Consider the following 22,489-nt stretch of genomic DNA (forward strand, 5'->3'; position numbering starts at 1 on the left):
GTTTTCTGAATATTGATCGCTAATCCGATTTGACATAATACTTTACGTAGAGCTAAGAAATCGTTTTCAAGTTTAGAAATCAAGTTATTTATGTCGAAGCCAGAATTAATGAGTGCTTCATCGTCAGCATATTCCAATAGACCAGATTCGCTGATTGCGCGATAATTGTCTTTTGTATATAAGTTGAATAAAAGGGGGCCAAGTATGCTTCCCTGGGGGACACCAGCCTTGATTTTTTCTAGGGAAGAAGTACTCCCGTTTAAATTAACTTGTTGTCGACGGTTGTTTAAATAAGAGGAAAACCAATTTATAACATTTGGGTCTAAGTTACAGCTTTCAAGATTTTTTAACAATACTATGTGATTTACACAATCGAACGCTTTGCTCAGATCTATAAATACGACGCCTACGAATTTACCTTGCTCGAGTTCATTAAGTATTCTTTCATGCAAATTTAAAATTCCAGTTTCAGTGGAATGTCCTGGTACGAAGCCTGATTGCGTAGGGTTGAAAACCTTATTGGCGATAATGAAATCCATTATTTGAGAATGCACCGATTTTTCTAGAATTTTAGACATACTTGGTAGTATAGAAATGCCCCTATAATTGTTTGCTAAAGTAGGGTCGCCTGATTTAAACAAGGGTACGACATTGGCCACCTTCCATATATCGGGAAAAATACCAGTTTTGAAAGAAGCGTTTACTATTTTACATAAGATAGGGGCTATCAGGATTGCCGTTCCTTTTAGGTGGGCTGTCGAGATCCCGTCAATACCTATCGCTTTACTATTTGGTAGTTTTTTTAAGAGTTCGAAAATATATTTTTCAGTGACATCAGTGAATTGAAATTTCGGACCGTTGTGTTCATAGGGCACATAATTAGCTAAATCTACAGTCATTAAGGCCTGGTTACTTGTGAAATGTTTATTAAATAGGTCTGCCATTAAGTTACTTTCCCTTTCTAAATTCCCTACCTCGTCTGACTTCAACGCGTTAACAGTGTGCCCTTTGCTTTTAATAAAAGGTTTAAGGTTTTTCCAGGTGTTTTTAGGACTTGAAGGTTGGATAAGGTGGTACTTAAAATAGGCGTTTTTGGCCTTTCGGACCATTAAGGTTACTTCATTTCTTAAGTTACGATATTTTTCGAGTTTTGACGGAGTTTTATAAGATTTTTTCTTTTCTATGTCGCGTAAATGCATTTTATACTTAATTTCATTGTTAAGCCACGGGGGTGACTTAACATATTTACGACGATGAATTAAGGGCATGTAGCGATCAATATTCGTAAGTAAGGCCTTGTTTAACTGTGATACTGCCAAGTTAACTTCAATGACATTAATCTTATCCACGTCCTGCGTTAGAGATGTTATAAAATCCTCCATATTAACATTTCTCATATTTCTAACTTTAGTAATGATTTTTTGAGGTCGCGGGCAAGATTTTTTACGTACAGAAAGAATAATGTCATGATCTGATGCACCATTGGGAATAACTTTACTGTGCGTCATATGTTGAGGATGGGTAGTATAAAAATGGTCGATAAGTGTAACACTAGTTAGTGTTATTCGCGTGGGTTCTTTGATTAACTGGGAAAATGAGTTCATAGTCATTTCAAGTACCTTATGTTTAGCAGTTAAAGGTCGTTGTAGTAAGTCCGTGTTGAAATCCCCCAGTACAATTAACTCCTGAGTAGCGCTCGAATGTATTTTAGATATCACCACCCCCAAGTCTTCGAAAGTAGTTTTATATTCACGGTTAGGTGGACAGTAACAGCAGAGTATATCTAATGGTTTAGAATTCTTTACGAGGAGAGAGCACCACAAAAATTCAAGTGATGAGGTTTCCGGTTGTTCGTGTGTTAATTGATTCTCACATATAGTTAAATGATCCTTAAAATAGAATGCTATGCCGCCACCTCTTTTGCTCTCCCTATCCTTCCGAATCAAAGTATATCCACTGATGGTGAACAGTGTATCCGGCATTAAGGGAGTTAGCCACGTTTCGGTAACAGCTAAGATATCTATGCCATTATTGAAAAGAATGTTAGCTATGTCTGTAGTATGGGCTTTTAGGCTTCGTATGTTAACGTGTGCGATGTGCAGTCCTTTAATACGGTTGACGATGGGATTCGTATTTATGTTTGATTTCGGTTGTTGTCAATTAATGGTTGTTGAAGTCGCTCTTTCTTTATAGCGTTGGACTCTTATAGGGTGTGGCCAGTTGTTTGGTTCAAGTATGATCTCATCACAGGAAGTAGTACATTCAACAATAAAGCTATGAGTCCAGTTAGAATTTTTTGACGAAGGTGTTATAGTTAAAAATGCTGTTATACCAATATCGGCTAGATGGTCCTTTATCTGATCACTTGTGACTGATATGTCGCAATTGGATATGAAGTATCTCGTTTTTGGGTTATGGGAGAGTGCCAGAGCCTCCTGACTTATATTAGTTCCCCAGATTTTAGGGTTAGTTGTAGATTTTCCTAACTCGATACATGAGACTCCCTGAGGCCATATTTTAGCTTGAAGAACTTCATCGACGGTTGAGGATGTACGTAGGATGTAACATTTGTAAGTAGCAGAGTTAGACTGAGATTTGTAAGTCGGTCTTATTCCAGAGATAGCGAGTCCTTGTTCAGAGAGAAAACTTGTAAAGTCAATTTCTGTGCTCGTTTTGGCACAGTTTCCTATGAAAAAGTCCTTAAGACTAGGAGGCAGTTGAATTTTGCACGAGTTAAGCCTGTTTGCGGGCATTGTGCCTAGTCCTTTAGGTCCTAATTTCTTTTGATACTGTTTCAACTGTTGAGTTGAATGAGGTTTAGGGTATTGTCCCGGCGGTTGGAGAATAGCTATTTCAGGATTGTTAACTTGGAAATGTTTGTTACCTTTGTTGAATCTACTAAGAGATATGTTATTGGCAAAGTCAGTAACAGGCATTAATGGTGTTATCTTTAAAAGTTCGGGTGGTAACAGATGCGGTACACGGGCAGCCTTAATTTGTGTTGGCGGTTCCGTTATGATACTAGTTTCTGCTATGCTGTCATGCATAGGCACTGTATATTGTTTAGCTAATTTGTTTTCCAATATTTCAAAGCTTTCTTTCGAGGTTAGCTGGTAAGTCTCTAATCGTCTTTCCATATCATCTATAATGCTATGTTTCACTTTCTCTAGATTATCGGATATGGTGTTAACCATGCCGGTATAGTCGTCACGGATTGTTAAAAGTTGATTTGCAACGTACTTTGAAGTTGGGACTTGTTTGAGATCTTGTAATATTGGTGTTATATCGGCCTTAATTTCTTCTCTAAGAGTATTAAGTTCTTCGGACATGGAAGTAACCTTTTGCGTTAAATCCATAACTTTTGTTGCTAAGCCTTTGCAATGGCAGGGGTTATTGATTCTATTTCTGCAGTCTTGGCAGAGATAGAATCTCTTCGCATCTGAGGCTTTAATTTCTACACATAATAAATGAAAGTTTTGTAAGCAAAGATCACACGATACCGTAGATATCCTGTTCGTTTTCTCTTCTTTACGATCGAATTTGCACCCAGTTCGCAGGCAATACTTGAGTTTCTGTCCTCCGCGAGCGGAGTTCGGTGTGTCGATTTGTCGTCCGCTTGATGGGCTGCTTTTGTCCATAGCGGGAAGTTTAAAAGTTCGTGTAGAAGTACAGTTCGTTATTATTAAAAATGGATCGGTTTAAAAGTTTCCCTTCGTTAATTATATTTATTGAATAAAACTTTGGATCTAGTAAGATCTATCGTATTTTTATTTAACGTTTCAAATATAGTGAAGCAAAACTACCTTGACAAGGCTTAGGACGGAGCGGCCAAAAAAGTCGACCTTCCTACGCGAGCGCTGAAATAATATCCGCACCTCAGATAGCAAAGGAACAATATATATCCAATATTTCGATGAACTTCATGTTCAACTAGAAGGAGTTCAATATAATCGTTGGAGAATTAAACATTCCTGGAGTCAACTGGGAACTAGGGTTGTCGACTGCATGTAATTCCTGGGTTAAACCAAAGGCAGAAACTGTCTTCATTTTGTTCTAAGTTTAAACCTCAATCAACGTAATGTAATGCATAATATTTCTGGAAACATCTTGGATCTCGTTCTAACTAGCTGCACGGAAACAGAAGTTCTAAAAGATAAAACACCACTCGTTAAAGTAGATTGCTTTCACCTTCCATTGACGATTAACATTTTACTAAACGACGACCAACACACAACACCTAATAGCCCAGGACTTTTAGGGTTTGACCTAGAACATTTGAACATAAAGATGAAAATTGGTACATGTGTTGTTTTTGACCCAACAAAAAATATACTAAAAGTCCCCTGCTGTAGAGCGCGAGCTTTCGCCGCCATCTTGGAAAATGGCCGCCGGGAATGCCAGCTACAATGTATTCCACGTTCTTCTTCAAAAATTATGAAAATTGGTACACATTATGAATGGAACCACATGAACATCATGGCCAAATTTTACAGCTCTGTGTTCAATAGTTTGGTCGCCATATTGGAAAATGGCCGCCGTTAATGCTAGGTACAGTATATTTCACCATGTTGTTGGAAAATTATGAAAATTGATAGGTATTACAATCAGAGCTGTGTGAACCTCATAGTAAAATATTGAAGCAATTAATCAGATATTTTGGCCGCCATATTGGAAAATGGCCGCCATCAATGTCATATAGATACAGTATATGGTTGAAAAATTATGAAAATTGGTAATAATTATGTTGAAGACCGTCTAAACATCATACTTGAATATTGAAGACGTGCTATTGATAGTTTGGGCGCCATCTTCGAAAATGACTGCTGAAAATGCTAAATATATTCCAAATATATAAATCTTTTAGAAATTCCTTTTTTGAATGGATTATTTTCATTAACGTAATAAACAACAAAAAATGGATATCTCGAAGTCGAAATTATCGACGCCTTCTTTAAAAATGGCCACATGAAAATCATTGCCCTAAATTCTGAAAGAAAGAAAAGTTATTCTAAGCTGTTATTCTCAACATGTTGATTAGAGAATATGATTTAATATGGGGTTTATACATTCTATTGTTGTTTAAGATTAGAATTTAGACAAATCTCTAGCATTTCATCGTCATCCTGTAGATTTTTCATAATAATTGCATATCAGAACCCTTGATTAGGCGCTACACCTAGCTGGGGGCCTTATCAGCGCCCCTCTCCATCATATTCCAAAATGAACCTGCGGAACCGCCGTCATGGCACACGGGATCGGCTAATGGGCCCGACAAACGCCATTTGAGCAGGTGACAGGGATGGATTAAGGCAGCAGAAGACTCGAGGAGACGGGGACGTTCTCTCCAAGCACAACAGTGCCATACGGCCAAACAAATAGTGTATCCGCGACCCCTAGAGGGTTGCCAATAGCGGAGGCGAGCCATGGCAACACCTGGGCGGGGTGAAGCGGCCCAGCAAAACCTTCACGGAATGGGGCAAGTAACGGTCTGAACCAAGGGCGACCCCAAGGAACTCCCGAACCGTCACACCGAACTAGGGCCACGACAAGTCCTTTGAGTTAAAAAGGTTCAGAAACCACTTCTTTCATTTACGTGCTGTAACTGCGTGTGGTTATGAAAAGGCGTGGTTTAAAGTAATGACAGATAATTAAGATCTTACAAATTTGCTGCGCTTTTTTAATGACCACATTGCATCTAAGGAAGCTATAGCTGATGCCGAAGAGAGATTTCTTTTCGCTTTTTTTAGGGTGATAATTGACACGTCACGCTTCAAATATGTAGATATTACACGTATAATGGAACCGTTGCCACACATACTGTCAAGTCCTCATTTGATCTCGCTTAGCTTCATCCAACAACCGACGCCGCAAAACTACATTTTTCCGAGTGTATTCCAACAATAGCAAGGAAACGATTTAATCCCGAACAGTGGGGACTAGTTAGCGATCGCGAAAGTCGAAGACCCATTGACACCATACTCCTTCCGGCATCAGATGAACCTATAACACCCATTATTTGTACCTGCAGTCTGCAGAACATCTTGTATAAAGAACTCTGAATGTAGACGATCTGGATTAGCTTGCTGGGCAATGTGTGGTTATTGTCAAGGTATTAGCCGTAATAAAAAATCTTCAGAATGACGAGGAATATGAACAAAATTTTAAAAATGTGCCTTGAATCTAATCCTTAACGATACTAGAATGCATATACCCCATATAAAACGGTTTTTTCTAACCAAAATCCGAGTAATATGGCTTTCCTTTTCTTTTTTTTCCAGATTTTAGGATAGTAATATTTTAGAGAGCATTTTTGAAGATGGGTCGATAATTTAGACTCGAAAATAGTTCTTTTTATGTCGTTTTATACGTTCAAGAAAATCATCTACTCAATAAAAAAAAATATCGAAAAAATTATATATCGGTAATAAATTTGGCACTTCGAGCAGTCATTTTCGAAGATGGCGACCAAACTATCAGTAGCACGTCTTCAATATTCAAGTATGATTTTTAAACGGTCTTCATCATAATAATTATCAATTTTCATAATTTTATTTAACCATATACTGTATCTAAATGGCATTGATGGCGGCCATTTTCCAACATGGCGGCCAAACTATCAGACTAATGGCTTCAATATTTTACTATGAGGTTCACACAGCTCTGATGATAATACCTATCAATTTTCATAATTTTCCAACAACATGGTGAAATATACTGTACCTAGCACTCACTGCGGCCATTTTCCAATATGGCGACCACACTACTGAACACGGAGCTGTAAAATTTTGCCATAATATTCATTTGGTTACGATCATTATGCGTACCAATTTTCATAACTTTTGAATAAGAACGTGGAATACATTGTGGCTGGGATTCCCGGCGGCCATTTTCCAAGATGGCGGCGAAAGCTCGCGCTCTACAGCAGGGGACTTTTAGTATATTTTTTGTTGGGTCAAAAACAACTCATGTACCAATTTTCATCTTTATGTTCAAATGTTCTAGTTCAAGCCCTTTTTTGGCCTATCTGTCCTGGCCTACTAAAGCAAACACGAAAAAACAGTCGAACTTCAAAAAAAGATACCTATACAGTGTGGAAAAGATCAGAGTGCCCAAATTTTTCGGACATTTTATTAAAAAAAACTCGAGATCAATGAGGAAATTAATTGTAGTACATTTTCCAGACTCATGGAAATTTAATTAAAGAATTCTCTGGCATCCACTAAACAAATCGTTCATGTAGTTTCAAATTATCACAAAAATGAGAATTTGTAAGAAATCAATACAATAATGTTAATGAAAAATTAGTTTTTGTAAGATATCATAAATTTTGCAAGATTAATCCTGCAACAAATAGGAAATTAATGTCCTTTAGCGCAAATGTTCGATGTGTCTACCATCCTGATGTAGGCATTCTTCAAGTCTACTGGCCATTGATTCGCGGGCGTGGCGAAGCATTCCTGGGGTGATGTTGGCAATGGCGATTCTTATTCTGGCTTTAAGGTCGTCGGGTGAATCTGGTTCAGTTGCGTATACCTTTCCCTTGACATAGCCCCAGAGGAAGAAATCTAACGGAGTTAGGTCGGGAGACCTTGGAGGCCAGAGCGTTGGTCCACCCCTACCAATCCATCGGTTAGGGAACTCGTTATTCAGCCACTCTCTTACGGGTACGGCGAAGTGCGGTGGCGCCATCCTGTTGGAACCACATATCCGTCACTGCTGCCAATGGTAAATCATTAATGGCATCAGTAAATTCTTGACGCAAAAACTCCAAGTAACGTTGCCCGGTGATGTTCTCGTCAAAAAAGAATGGCCCAATGATTCTGTCGCCAATGATGCCAACCCACACATTGGTTTTTAAACGCACCTGATAATGATGCTCCCGAAGCCTGTGAGGATTTTGCTGCGACCAATAGTGAAGGCTATGTCTGTTGACTGTTCCATCTTGATGGAATGTAGCTTCGTCAGAGAACATAACCTTGCTAAGGAAACCTGGCATTTCTTCATCGAGGAACCGCATTGGCATACAAAAGTCCTGACGCCTAAGATAGTCATCCCCTGTTAACGCTTGGTGTAGGTGAATTCGATAAGGATGGAATCGGTTCCGATGCAAAATCGACAGAAATGAACGATGGCTAATGCCACACTCGTCTCGTAATGCTCTACTGCTGGTGTGAGGGTCGGCTTTGAACCTTGCCACAATGTCCATCTCTCGAGCTTCGTTTCCAACTATCCGGTCAACCCTACGTTGACGTTTTTTGAACCGTAAAGCTGTAGCCTTCTGCTAGTATGTTAGCTTCTAGCTTACCAAAAGTCCTTCGAGCAGGTGGCCTTCGGTTCGGAAAGCGTTCGGTGTACAAAATAACAGCCAGGCGAGAATTTCCTCGGCATTAACCCATAACGTAAATCATATCCAACTTTTCGCGATTAGTAAAACGCGCCATCATAACCAAGTACCAAGCTAATTTAATTCGTAGGTGGGGCACACTTCCGAAGTAAACTACCGTGAGATAACCACGTATTTACGGCCTAGAGGTCACAAACCTAAAAAATAACCCTTAATGCACATTGGCCCTTGTTAACAGCCGCAATAGTTCTGCCTTTCATGGCAGTAGGTGTTTTTTTGTTGTCGTTAGAAGGACATTAATTTCCTGTTTGTTGCAGGACTAATCTTGCAACATTTATGATAAAAAGCATATTTTTCATTAACATTATTGTATTGATTTATTAAAATTTCGCATTTTTGTGATTATTTGAAACTACATGAACGATTTGTTTAGTGATGCCAGAGAATTCTTTAACCGATTCCATCCTTTTCAAAATCCCCTACACTAAGCGTTAACCGGGGATGACTATCTTAGGCGTCAGGACTTTTGTATGCAAATGCGATTCTTCGATGAAGAAATGCCAGGTTTCCTTAGCAAGGTTATGTTCTCTGACGAAGCTACATTCCATCAAGATGGAACAGTCAACAGACATAGCCTTCACTATTGGTCGCAGCAAAATCCTCACAGGCTTCGGGAGCATCATTATCAGGTGCGTTTAAAAACCAATGTGTGGGTTGGCATCATTGGTGACAGAATCATTGGGCCACTCTTTTTTGACGAGAACATCACCGGGCAACGTTACTTGGAGTTTTTGCGTCAAGAATTTACTGATGCCATTAATGATTTACCATTGGCAGCAGTGACGGATATGTGGTTCCAACAGGATGGCGCCACCGCACTTCGCCGTACCCGTAAGAGAGTGGCTGAATAACGAGTTCCCTAACCGATGGATTGGTAGGGGTGGACCAACGCTCTGGCCTCCAAGGTCTCCCGACCTAACTCCGTTAGATTTCTTCCTCTGGGGCTATGTCAAGGGAAAGGTATACGCAACTGAACCAGATTCACCCGACGACCTTAAAGCCAGAATAAGAATCGCCATTGCCAACATCACCCCAGGAATGCTTCGCCACGCCCGCGAATCAATGGCCAGTAGACTTGAAGAATGCCTACATCAGGATGGTAGACACATCGAACATTTGCGCTAAAGGACATTAATTTCCTATTTGTTGCAGGATTAATCTTGCAAAATTTATTATATCTTACAAAAACTAATTTTTCATTAACATTATTGTATTGATTTCTTATAAATTCTCATTTTTGTGATAATTTGAAACTACATGAACGATTTGTTTAGTGGATGCCAGAGAATTCTTTAATTAAATTTCCATGAGTCTGGAAAATGTACTACAATTAATTTCCTCATTGATCTCGAGGTTTTTTTTATAAAATGTCCGAAAAATTTGGGCACTCTGATCTTTTCCACACTGTATATGAAAGACCAAGCCAGGACTAATTTCATTGCTGTGTCAAACTCGAAATTAGGTCAAGAATATGTGGAAGAAGAAGACATTAGGCTGGTTTCCTGGCCTTTTTTAAAAGTCTGTTTTTCTTTAAAGACATTGTTTCTCGAAGACCGTAAGCTCATGTTTCATTTAGTGGCATTTGTAATTAGTATTGATATCATCAACTTTGTGTTTGTCAGAACGGCATGTAACCAGGATATACAGGTGACAACGAATGAACAAATTGAAGAATGTTATATTTCTCCGAATATATGTGAACTATTTTATTAATATGAGACGTTTTGGCTATACTCTGATCATAATACTGCTGTTTTTAGGACGACACGAACTTTTCCCGAGGTATTGATGATGCTTGCGAAAAGGATGGATTGCCTACCCAGGATCCAAAAGAACTACTCAGGAACAACCTCCATCATCAGTAGCATTAAACTCATCTTCACTACCATCTAAATCAGCATCACAACCATCAATCTCAGGGGTTTCATCAGCGAAACGGAAAAAAACGGTGTGACAATCCTGAGGATATGGAAATTCAAAAAATAGACACTATGTAACGAAAAAAGGTATGCCATATTTAACTACAGCTTGTAATTAGAGCACTATTTGTGGACATGCTTTTCGTGTGATAAAGGCCCTTTCAACGAAGTTTATTACAGACGAACCTAAATATGTCCACCTTGATCTTGTTCCATGCGTTTTTCAGTTCGTCTAAAACATTCTCACACAATCGAGCAACTAATCAAGGTTTTTTTATGTAGCTTGAAAACATTTATCCAATAATTTATTACGTAACATATATTTAAACCAAAGGCTATTATCGTCAGCTCTTGCAATTAGAAGGAATGCGCAGGGAAAGAATAGTTCAAACAAATATCATCGTGATCAATTCCTCCTAATTAATGAAGTTGATTTTACATCTAATGAAAAACTGGACTAACTAGATATATTGAAATATTTTCCCAACATTTTTTTTTTTAATTTAAGTCTCTGGATTATTTCTAACCGTTCAATTTAATTTTGATATTTTTCCTTATTGAAGTTGTTTTTTATAAAATTATAAATGTAATGAAATTCGCAATATTTTTTCTATTAAACTTGTACTTGTTTTAATTAAAATTTTAAATCCAAAACTGAAAAGTTCATCGTAAAGAAAATATACGTAATTTTTTTTCTTATTTCTAGAAGACCTTTTCTCTACTTTAATATCTCAAGAAGATTCAAATTCATTAATCAACCTTCTGTTTACGTGACAAGTCTCACTTAACTTTGCAGTCCTTCTAATTTTCTTATTGGTAGGAATCTCTATAAAGGCTACATCGGAAGTGCTTGATTCGAGGGGAGCATGCCGCGTGGCTTTTTACTATTCAACTCTTTATCTGTAGCTTTTCTCTTCAATGGTGGAATTTTGTTTTCGGAACTTCTGGATAAGTTGTCTAATTTCTAAAAGACTTGCATCAAGAAACTTTCCTCTTTCTAGTCTTTGATGAATGTGTTCGGGATAATGTCCGCATATACGTTGTAATTTTCTAGTCGTTTATCTCTTCTATGTAGACCACACTCACTATTCTGCAAAAATTAAATTAAAACGAAATGCTAAACAAATTTGGTCACAGCTACGTTTTAAAAGTTTTGATATAACAATTTTGATCACTTACCTTAAAAATTCCATCGTTATTTTCCCAAAAAAACCCTCTTGCATCTGATCATTTCGACCATCAGCACTGGTTCTAGCTGTCTGGTTACAAAAATCCACATTCAAATGAGTCACTGTATTTCTCGACAGTAAATGAAATATTCCAAATCAATTTCATTTACCGTATAGTCTATTCTTTAAGTTACTATCGCCAATTACGACTTTCGATTTGCGATGTGACCGGGTCTCATGCTTGTTTGAGATCCATTCTGGCCAAAATGTGTTTCTTGTCGAAGATCTCCGCACATTGGTATAGGTTGTTTTACCGGGATTCAGGCAAACATGAATTTTATAGGAAAGGAGGTCCAAAGCGCTTTAATTACGGGCTATAAAACCGTAAGCTGTTATCAACAGTATTTACTGTTAATTTTCTAATCGAATCAGAAAGACTCGTAGAAAAATTAAGCCAAGTTCAAATGCACGTATTTCGTGGCAAAATTATGTAAGGAAATCCAAAGTTCCTTTAAACTGAAACTTTCATTAAAGAGCTAGTTTTCACGGATTTAAATAAAAACATCAAATTTATGAACAAAAATCCTGCCGAGTACAAATTTGGTACATATCGGCAAAAATAAAAGAAACACAAGTTTCTGTAAATTTTAAAACTGACCCTCGTTAAAGAGCCAGTTAATTGCATTGCATTATGAATGCTCTAAGCTATAAGGGGACTCCCGGACACGAAACAAGAAGCCAAGAGTTTCTAACGGGAGTTGACGAGGGCACTGTTGACCGTGAGCTGACTTTAAATATATTCAAGAGAGTGATCGATGGGACTTTTAAGGGAATTTCTTAAATAATTTACCATAGAATTACAAACTTTAATATTTAAATTGAGTTTAATATACCTAATGAAAATTGGAATTTATAAAGGAATAATATATTCTAATTGTAACTAATTAAATAGTTTTTTGCTTTTAATTCTTATTAAATTTCAATTGTTTACTTAAATGTTTTTGGTTGGACTTTTAGGCAAGCTGAGTGAATATTAATAAAAAATAAAAGCATATTACATATTTTTTTATTTAATCACATTATGATTTGCATTTCCGTTTTCTTTGGAATTGACTCATTCGTACTTAAATTACTTACCTTAAAATGAGTAATTTTAATATTAACAAGTTGGGAAAACCAAAATATTACCTCTCCGAGTCAAGTGGTCTACTAGTTCAAACTTATATTCGAAATATTGACGCAGTTTTCCAAGCATAGCGAATATACAGTAAAGCAGACGACATTTTACATCCAAAAGGATAAATCTTGGACACATGGAAATCAGTCAATGGGGAAAAGAACAGGAAATGAAGTCTACGCTTCAGCTGTTTACCCTATATTCTGATAGCTACATTCACAACTGGTTTGCAGTGTAAACACTATCGTCTCGTCTCACCTCAACAATATTCTTAGTTTGCCAACATGAGTGTTAACGTTAAATAACACCAAAGCTAAATTGTAGCTAGACTCACTGATAGTCAATGCGCACCATAAAGAGAATAAAAAGTCTGTAGCTACTACCCGTTTACCATTAGCCCTTTTACTTATCTAATTGCCACCATGATCTTTTCTTCTATTATAAAATCTTAACCTGATTATTTAAGAGTGTATTTAACTTTCGGCTCACTCTGAACCGTTGATGTCTCTTCATTTCAGACACGAAAATCAAAGCCCAAAGTTTACTTCACCTCAGGCCTTAATTATTAACTCTTTGTTTCACTAAACCTATTGTGGATACCCGCCGGAGTCTAGGTCTTAGTTTTCTTCATGAAATCACTAAACCAAGGATTATTCTATATACAGAGGTAGTATAGCCTAAGTAATATATAAACAGCCATTTCAAATAACAATATTAAAAAATATCATTGGAATATCAAAATGAAACAAAGCTTTAAAGCTACAAAAGTACTAAATGCATCATAATTCCGAAAAATATTCCCACATATTCGCTTTATATTATGGAAAAAGGGAATATTAAGGTTCTGTAGGATTTCTTTACACATCAACACAAAACGAACTTCTAACGCAGCGCACTAGTGTAACAACGGACGGACACACACAGAAAAAACATAGACTGCTTTTTAACTCTTTCCGTATTAATTTTGAATTGAGAAACAGGATTATTTTAAATATTAAAATAAATATAATTAATATTTAATATTTTCTTCGTTAGTTGTTCGCCTTATTGAACGTTACATCGTTTTGATAAAGAACATTTAAACATTCTTGAGAGACTTGACTAATATTGACGTTTGAAATGAAGCATACATAAGGATTCGAATCGTATGTATTGATAAGAAAATCCGCAATTGCGTGAACCTTTGGTGGAAGCCCTGCCATTGGGAGGCTAGACGTTTATCGTAACCCTAGCCGATCGCCGCGTATGTCTTAACCTTAACGATGATGGTGGAGTAGAAGCCAGAATGTACTGACTGGCGTCCATGTAGAATGGACAAAGACCTGAAGATGGTGGTGCATAGAAGCTGGTGTCAATGTGGAATTGACGAAGAACAGAAGATGGTGGTGCTTGGAAGCCAGAAAGTACAGACTAGTGTCCATGTGGAGTGGACGAAAACCAAAACTGGTAGAATAGCCAGCGGAGACAAACACAAGTTTCCAAATTTCCGTGAACTGTCAATGCAGTCCGGAAATTGGGAACACGTTTGCTCCGATACGCAAACTGCGAACGCGGTCACGTGGTGTGACAGACAGACACACACACAGACAGACAGACAGACACACAGACACGTCCAGTGTAAAACCTCTCCGTGACGTCATCATCACTCGGAGAGGTAAACATTAGAGCTAAAAGTTCCTTTTTTACCTAGTAAAAATTAGAATTATTAGATGAATGAAGATTAATTTTTACAAAGTAAAAAAGTGCGTCTAAATTCTCATTTCTAATACCATTGGAGGGGCAAGTTAAGTGAAAATAAAAAAAAATATCACATTTCATTTTGTAACGTATTTGTTTTAGGCAGTTTTAACTTGTCGTTAATGATTCTTTGCTGTTTTAGTTCATCTAAGCGGAACTCACGATAAAATAATATTTCTGCTATTCTTTTTGGTGTTAATTTAGACATTCTTGCTCTTGCCAAAGCCGAGGCTTGGCTAAACAATATTTCCAAACTTCCTGAAGTCGCTGGAACAGTCAAGTAAATTTTTGACAATTCTGAAAGTCTTTATTTAAAAGTTTTGAGTCACTCTAATGTAGTCGGTCAGAAAAGACAATTACAGTTGCTACGTTACGTGAAATATTATTGATTGTATTTTTTCCAAAATTCCAAGGGGTTATCAGACACTTTTTCAGAAGTTAAATCGTGAGACAAGTATAGCTCCACTTCGTGGATTTCCTGGACTACTTTTTTCTTGCTTATAACATCACTTATATAGGCAAATACACCAAACTCTTCACTCTCAACATCAGGAATTTCATCAATGGAAGACTTAGAAGTTGAAGCTTCATTACAATAATTGGAATTGGAAGATTCAGCACACTCTGTGGCTGGAATATAATTGTCTAATGTTTGTTTCAGTATGCAGACTGCGTTTTTTTGGCACAAATCCAATTTTTGAGCAATTTCACCTATGAAAAACACATCTCAATTTAAAAACGTTAAATTATTTAACAATTCTGAACACCTATACGTGTCAAAAATTCAGTTCTTTGTTTTGGATGAAGCAATGCCGAGGTACGTAGGGAGTTTGATGATGTCCTTGAATCTTTTCTTCAATTCAATGATGAGATGCTTTTTCATCGATGTAAGATATACTGATCTAGGTTGTTCAATTTTGAGAATCGTAGCACTAATGACTGGTATGACAAAACAAGATGTGAGGGTGTACCTCATATGGGCAGTTCCCTGTAGAGCACTTCTCGAAATAGCAACCGCGATTCCAAAAAACAGCGGAGTTTTTCAAAGCTGCTGTTTTAGAAATAGCGGCTGCTGTTTTGGGAAATAGCAGTGTTTGTGTTTAGTTTTGAGCATTTCTTAACTATACAGTTTTATTCGTTGGTTTCAAAAACTTCCTTTTTCTGTGATAATTTAATCAGTAATGTGACCTACTAACGGATCGTGTTTATGATTTTTTTTAAAAAGTACATTTAAATATTGTATTATCCTTCAGGCTGTTATCAGTTTACAATAATTTGGAAAAGGCATATTAAGATTCGTGAAAGGTTATATTATTTTGGAAGTAGATAATTGTAAACAGTAATATTTTGGAAAAGGCATATTATAATTCGAGAAAGGTTATTTTATTTCGGAAGAAGATAATTGTAAACAGTAATGTTTTGGATAAGGCATATTATAATTCGAGAAAGGTTATTTATTTTGGAAGTAGATAATTGTAAACAGTATATGTTTTGGAAAAGGCATATTATAAATCGGGAATGGTTATTTTATTTCGGAAGCAGATAATTGTAAACAGTAATGTTTTGGAAAAGGCATATTATAATTCGAGAAGGGTTATTTTATTTCAGAAATAGATAATAGCTCTTTTCGCATCCAAGGGCCAAAAAGGGGGAAAAAGAAATCGCGCATGCGCTAGAAGCTCCTGGGGGCCAGTTAAGCAGAATACCCTTGTAGTCTATGGAAAAAATGCATTAAATCCCAACTTCAATTTGTTTGGTGAGTTGTAAGAGAGTTAAAAATATACAAATAAGTAGGTTTTTAAATTAAAATAATTAAATTTTTTTTAAAAATTATGTAGTTCTTCTATAATTTCGATTCTTGGTTTTTAATATTGAGTTAAAAAGTTAAGCCTTTGCGAGCCAGTGAACAATTATCATGCCTTCTAAGTTCTTGCTGTGTTGTTGTTGTTGGTTGTAAGCGTCACTCTTCGAAATCCAAAATAGAAAAGACAAAATTTCATAGAATTCCAGTTAAAAGACAAAAACTGTGGGAGAAAATAATAAATAGACAAAACTGGAAGGTTGGGCGAGATAAATAAAATCTGTAGTATTTTGTTAGCGGCTACCCTGAGTGGGATAAACACGACGTGGACCGGGTGCCTACGTTGTATATGAAACCCACTGTGATTGAAACTATCACTTCAAAAACATCGCCAATCGAAAGAGAACGTTCTTCATTAATCGCGCAAGAAATTAATGAAACTGAACCAAGTTCATTTGCGGAAGAAGTGTTTCCATTGAATTTGTCACGAGAAGAGAGGCAAGTACGCCGGAATGCAAAGAAGGTAAAACCTGTAATTTTAAAGTTTCCCAATACATGTTAATGAATTCAATTTTAGAGGAAGTCAGACGAAGACCAATGGGAAAAGAATTGGTATAATTATTCAATTCAGTCATCATTATCTTTTCATGATTATACTGATGGAAACCCATCAAAACCTGAATTACGTTACGAATTCATGGAGAGAGGGCAATTGGCAGGATAAAAAACTTTCACATTCTAGATGGGGTGTTTCCCATATCACAAATTAAAATAATGAGTCAAATATTTAGTGTATGTTCAAATTTAACCAACATTAAGAAGCCAGTAGTCGGACAATAGTTGTATTTTTATGAATTTCTTACACATTTAAAAAATTTTTTTTAAATACTATCCCCTGAAGGGAATTAAAACAGTGTTCATTGTTTAACATAACAACATTACCATGACTACATATAGGAACTTCATCACAAATGTTTAAGGAACTACATTACGTAAGGTACAACAACATGGTGGTATTTCCACCGGGTCGAGTAATTTAAACTGTGTCCGATAATACGGAAGCACTTCAGGATTTTTCTTTTCCAAAATAAAATCATGATGCGTGGATGATGAGGAACCAAAACTTAATACTCGGTTGTAAGCATCTGACTTATTTGTTGGTTTTGTAATTTGCAAACGCTGTTGTTGTATATTATCGATGCATTTGAGCTTTGATGATTCTTTTGCCACTTGAATTGATGATCCTAAGCCTTGGTCGTATTGAGGGGTATTTTCACTTTCTTGCTTACAGAGTGCCTCAACGAGAGCTTGTTTTCGCCAGTTAGTTTTATATGGAATATTTTTTCTTTTTAGAATATCTTTGAGTTCAACAACCTTTAATTTACTATATACCGGATCAAAAATCCGGAGCTTAGTTTCGGTCCCATCCATTTTCAACGCAAGTTCAAAGCGTATTCTGCTTAACTGGCCCCCAGAGTTATTCTGAGCATGCGTGCATAAAATTACCAAAAGAGCTATTGTAAACATTAATTTTTTGGAAAAGGCGTAACATTGTTACACCATTACCAAAATATTACTAACCTAAGTCTAACCAAACCAAACGAAACAAAACCTAACCTAACCCTAGTAGCACTGCCGACGTAGGGCCTACATGGTCGGCTTTGTGTGTTACCGACGAGTTGGTAAAAAGTCACTAATAAGTCGGGAGAGTAATAGTTTGAAAGTCGAAATGTCCGCCTGGAGGGACGACGGCCCGCCAGTTTTCCTACTCTTTTGAGGCTACTGTAAAACGACTGTTGGCCGACTATATGTCGGCGTCATTATGCCTACCTAAAGCCACGCTCAATCCGACGATTTCGCGGCTTTTTAGTATAGGAACGGTATATCGTCGGTAAAGGGCTGGCAGAGTAAGGGTTTGAGAGTCGAAATGTCCGCCTGGAGGGACGACGGCCCGCCGGTTTTCCTACTGTTTTGAGGCTACTATAAAACGACTGTTGGCCGACTATATGTCCGCGTCATTATGCCTACCTAAAGCCGCGCTCAATCCGACGATTTAGCGGCTTTTTAGTATAGGAACGGTAAATCGTCGGTAAAGGGCTGGTAGAGTAAAGCTAGATTCCCACTTGACCGAAAAAACACGACGGAAATCACGCAGTCGACGGTAGAAATTTTAACTTACGCCGGCGTCCGGCGGTAGACCGTTCACACTACGACTGAATTTTGAGTTCGGCGGTAGATAATTTTGGGTCACGTGACAGATTTGAGTGGTTTCCACAACATCTCTTTCGCACTCTGAATTGGTATCTTTGTCCCCTTGTCGCTTCGATCGTACAAGAAGGGCTATTTTCTAGCCTCCTCACTAAATTATTTCCTATTAACATCTAATCTCTTTTTACTTTCATTAGTTTCGTTTTTCTTTCTTGGTGGCATGTTTAAGCTAAGCCTTGGTCAACCACAAAAAAATGGCGGCTATAAAATCTATCTCGCGTATGCGTGCGCACTTGAAATTTATGACGTAGTCAGTGGGATAATTTCATTGGCTGAGACACCGGCGTAACGCCGAGCACGACCGAAAAAATAGAACACAACTTACGCCCGGCCGAACGGCAATTCCGTCGGGCTCGGCGTAAAGATTTTTCTGTCGAACCCCTTTCTGCCGGGTTTCCGTCGTGTTTTCGGTCGAGTGGGAATCTAGCTTAAGGGTTTGAGGTCCGACGCTTTTGCCACGATCAAGCCTTAACTCGAGGCTTCATTCGCTTATAGTAAAGGATACTGATACCTAGTATTGAAATTTCTTTAATACATTTTCAATGAACAACACTTAAGAATTTGTACTTTGAATATTTCAAGTATCATGCAGGTCAATTATAACAATTTCAAATATTAAACAATGTATTCGATATGACACGACTAGTCGAATGGAAATATTAGCTGCCTAGCTAATTGGTTTTAACAAAAAGTAAAATTTTTCAGGGCGAGTATAATATTTACATCAATTAAAGCATTTATTAATATTCATTGTTAATATCTTCGATGTGGCCAGTTACTATCTCTTAAATTACAAAAAACTTTATGAAAAATATACACTTACAGATTTTTTAAGGAAAAAGAAAAATTTTAATTCTAAAGGGTATTACTTGACACATTTTTCCCTTAAAATGTTTGAAACCGCATAAAAATTCTCAAATTAAAACAAATTGAAATCTATTTTGGAATTCAGTATTATTTTCACAACCAAAAATCTTTAAAATACTTAATATATAAGGTTTTTGAACTCCAAGCGCCCCAAAACACTTACTTCTTTTATATTCAAACAAAGAAACTGAAGGTATACATAAACGTTTAAGTTTTGGTTTCACTTTCTATGGGTGTGGTTCCCAGCAGATGAGAAGCTAGGTTAAAAAGCAAAGGCTTATGCATAAATCTGGCTCTAAGAGGTAGATAAATTGATAATTCAATAACAAAATTCAAACCTTACGTGACAAACGAAGACGTTTCTAGTTTATATAGTGTGACAAAGAACCTTAGCGATGAAATTAAAAGTTAGCAAGCCTATAACTAATCATTTTCGACCACAAAAATCTCGTTTAAACATTCTAACGACCCAGCCGCGTCAGAGATACTGGAAAGGCTAACTTGCTTTCGCACTAGCAGCGACCTCTTCGATGATGACGTGCATAGTTTCATTTTACTCTTTTAAAACGTGACCATACCGACTAGCGGGAAGGAGTTGGTAATCAATTGGCAAAAATGGGTTACATGTTTTGGACGGTAGGCAAGCCTACTTCAAACCACCACAGTTGCAACTGTCGGATAAATGTCGGTTACTAAACGGCCTAAGAATAACTTTGCTTTTAATTTTACTCTTCTTAAACGTCACAATAACGACTAGCGCGAGGGAGTTGGTCATCAATTGGCAAAAAATGTGTTGGAATTTTCTAGATGGTAGGCAAGCCTACTTCAAACCACCACAGTTCCAACTGTCGGATAAATGTCGGTTACTAAACGGCCTAAGCATAACTTTGCTTTTAATTTTACTCTTTTTAAACGTCACAATACCGACTAGCGCGAGAGAGTCGGTAATCAATTGGCAAAAATAAGTTGGAATTTTCTAGACGGTAGGCAAGCCTACTTTAAACCATCTCTGTTCCAATTGTCAGATAGATGTCGGCATTGCCAACTAAAAGAAGTAGTCGGCTTCATGAGTCGGAAAAGTGTCGGAATAAGCATGGTACAGCTGACTGGACCGTAAACCGACTATTCGACCTTTAACCGACTGTTATGCGGAAGGCTTGTGCTACTGGGGAAATATATTTGGCGCGAGTGGTACCAAGTGGCGACGCTTCACCTACTTGGCTGTTGGGGCACCTTTGCTGTCATCTTTGGTGGGACGGGTGCCCTTCCCACCTGCTTCCCCACGGCGCCTTGTTGTTTCTGCGGCTGGTGTTGGGCCACCGCCATCACTGGACCGCTCCCTTGACGCCGGACGCGACTTCCGGTGCCGTTGCAACTGCATTTGGTACTACTATTTAAGTCGCGCGTATGCGCAAGATAAATTTGTCTTTTGGTAATCGTAAGGTTTCTTACAATTCCCAAGGGTTAAATGAAAAGAGTGTCGTGGTTTCCCCCACCCAAAAACGTTACAAAGGGTTTCCTTTGGTGGAACGTAAATTGTAGGTATGGCGAGGAACACTCTTTTCGCTCTCTCTATGCTCTCTCCTCCTACGTCCTAAGAGGACGATTGTGCATTTCTTATAATTCAAACATTTTATTTCAGCCATCATTTCTGAAGTTCTCCTGAACTCTCAAGGAGTAACGATCAAGCATCAGATTTACTACCAAGAACCGGAGTTTGAGTCTAGTACTGGAGTTGCTGCCAAGTACCTCAGTTTCCTTGAAGGATTGAAATTACCGTCAACGACCAAAGCTACCGTCAAGAGACAAAGTTACCATCAAATACCGATTTCACCATCAAGTGCCGGAGTCAAGAATCAGAATTACGGTCAAGAATCGCAGTTTTATTCACTTATTGCTTTCATATTAAGGAATGTAGTTTTTAAGTGTTAATTAGATTTGCCCAATAATTTTGATTGAGATTGAACGGTAACACGAGAACATTTGGCTTTTGCTTTTGTCAGTTTAGGTCAGGGTTCCTATTGAGTCATACATAGTTTACACTCATGGAGGATTCAAACTAATTACACCAGATGGTCGGGATATCTAGAGCGCAAAAGCTGACGACTTTCTGTCCAACAGGTACCCCGCCTCCTGGTGTAAATTGTATGAATTCTCCATGGTCGTAAACTGTCTATGACAGTGCTATTTTTGCTGATCACATATATTTCTACCTCTTAATACAATATCTTGTCCCATTAAAAATTTATGGGATCCGTTCTTACACAATCGTGTTTAAAAGAAGTAATATTGTATTTTCATCTCTTTTTTCCCAAATCTAAACCAGGCTCATTCACTTACACGGAAGTTCCAAATGCTTTAACTAAATAAGAGGGATTGATAAGTTTGTGCTAAGCCTTAAGAGGCTATCCACGCCCTGAAAACACCTACTAACAAGTTATTTGTGTTTGCTCAATTTAAATCCAACTGCACACCTTTAAAATCTTAATGTTCTATCTCTAATAATAATTTTTCCGTTGCCTATAGAACGGAAAAACCTCCATATCTGGTCAGAGTGAATGTAGGAAACTAAAAAACAGCGTGTGACAGTACTGTCCGCACCGATCGTTATTATTCCAGATTGCCACAAAACATCTGAGAAACATTGAGTGACGCATCATTCCAACGTTTAAACGAGTCAATCAAATCCGTAGAAGATGTGAGCAATTGCATTGGAACAACACTAGTGGATCTCCAAATCGAAAACAAAACATTGCATAAACATAAAGTGTTAATAACATCTAAAGAATCAATTCTTTCGTTGGAAACAATTACCTTGTTTGGATTTGGAGCAAAAATTCACTTCAGAACGCAAAAAGTTTCAATAACGACAGCCCAAGCGTTAACCGAACTTCAACTATCAAAGATTTTCAAACGATGTTCCTGGAAGTCAATTAAGCTCCTTGTTGTATCTACAACCAGAACGACATTCTAGTGATGAAGATACAGTTATGAACCTAGACGAACAAATTTTACGGGACATTGAACAACCTCGCTCAAAGGAACTATTAAAACAGGTATTTTATTTAGTTTCGTAGAAAAGTTCTAGAAGATAACAACATAACCTGCGCTTTTCAAGACTAATTAATAACCAAAACTTTAGTGGCG

Source organism: Phalangium opilio, unplaced genomic scaffold (assembly GCF_054372755.1).
Source record: "Phalangium opilio isolate 3A_F unplaced genomic scaffold, DU_Popi_V2 ptg000039l_2, whole genome shotgun sequence".
Lineage (NCBI taxonomy): Eukaryota > Metazoa > Arthropoda > Arachnida > Opiliones > Phalangiidae > Phalangium > Phalangium opilio.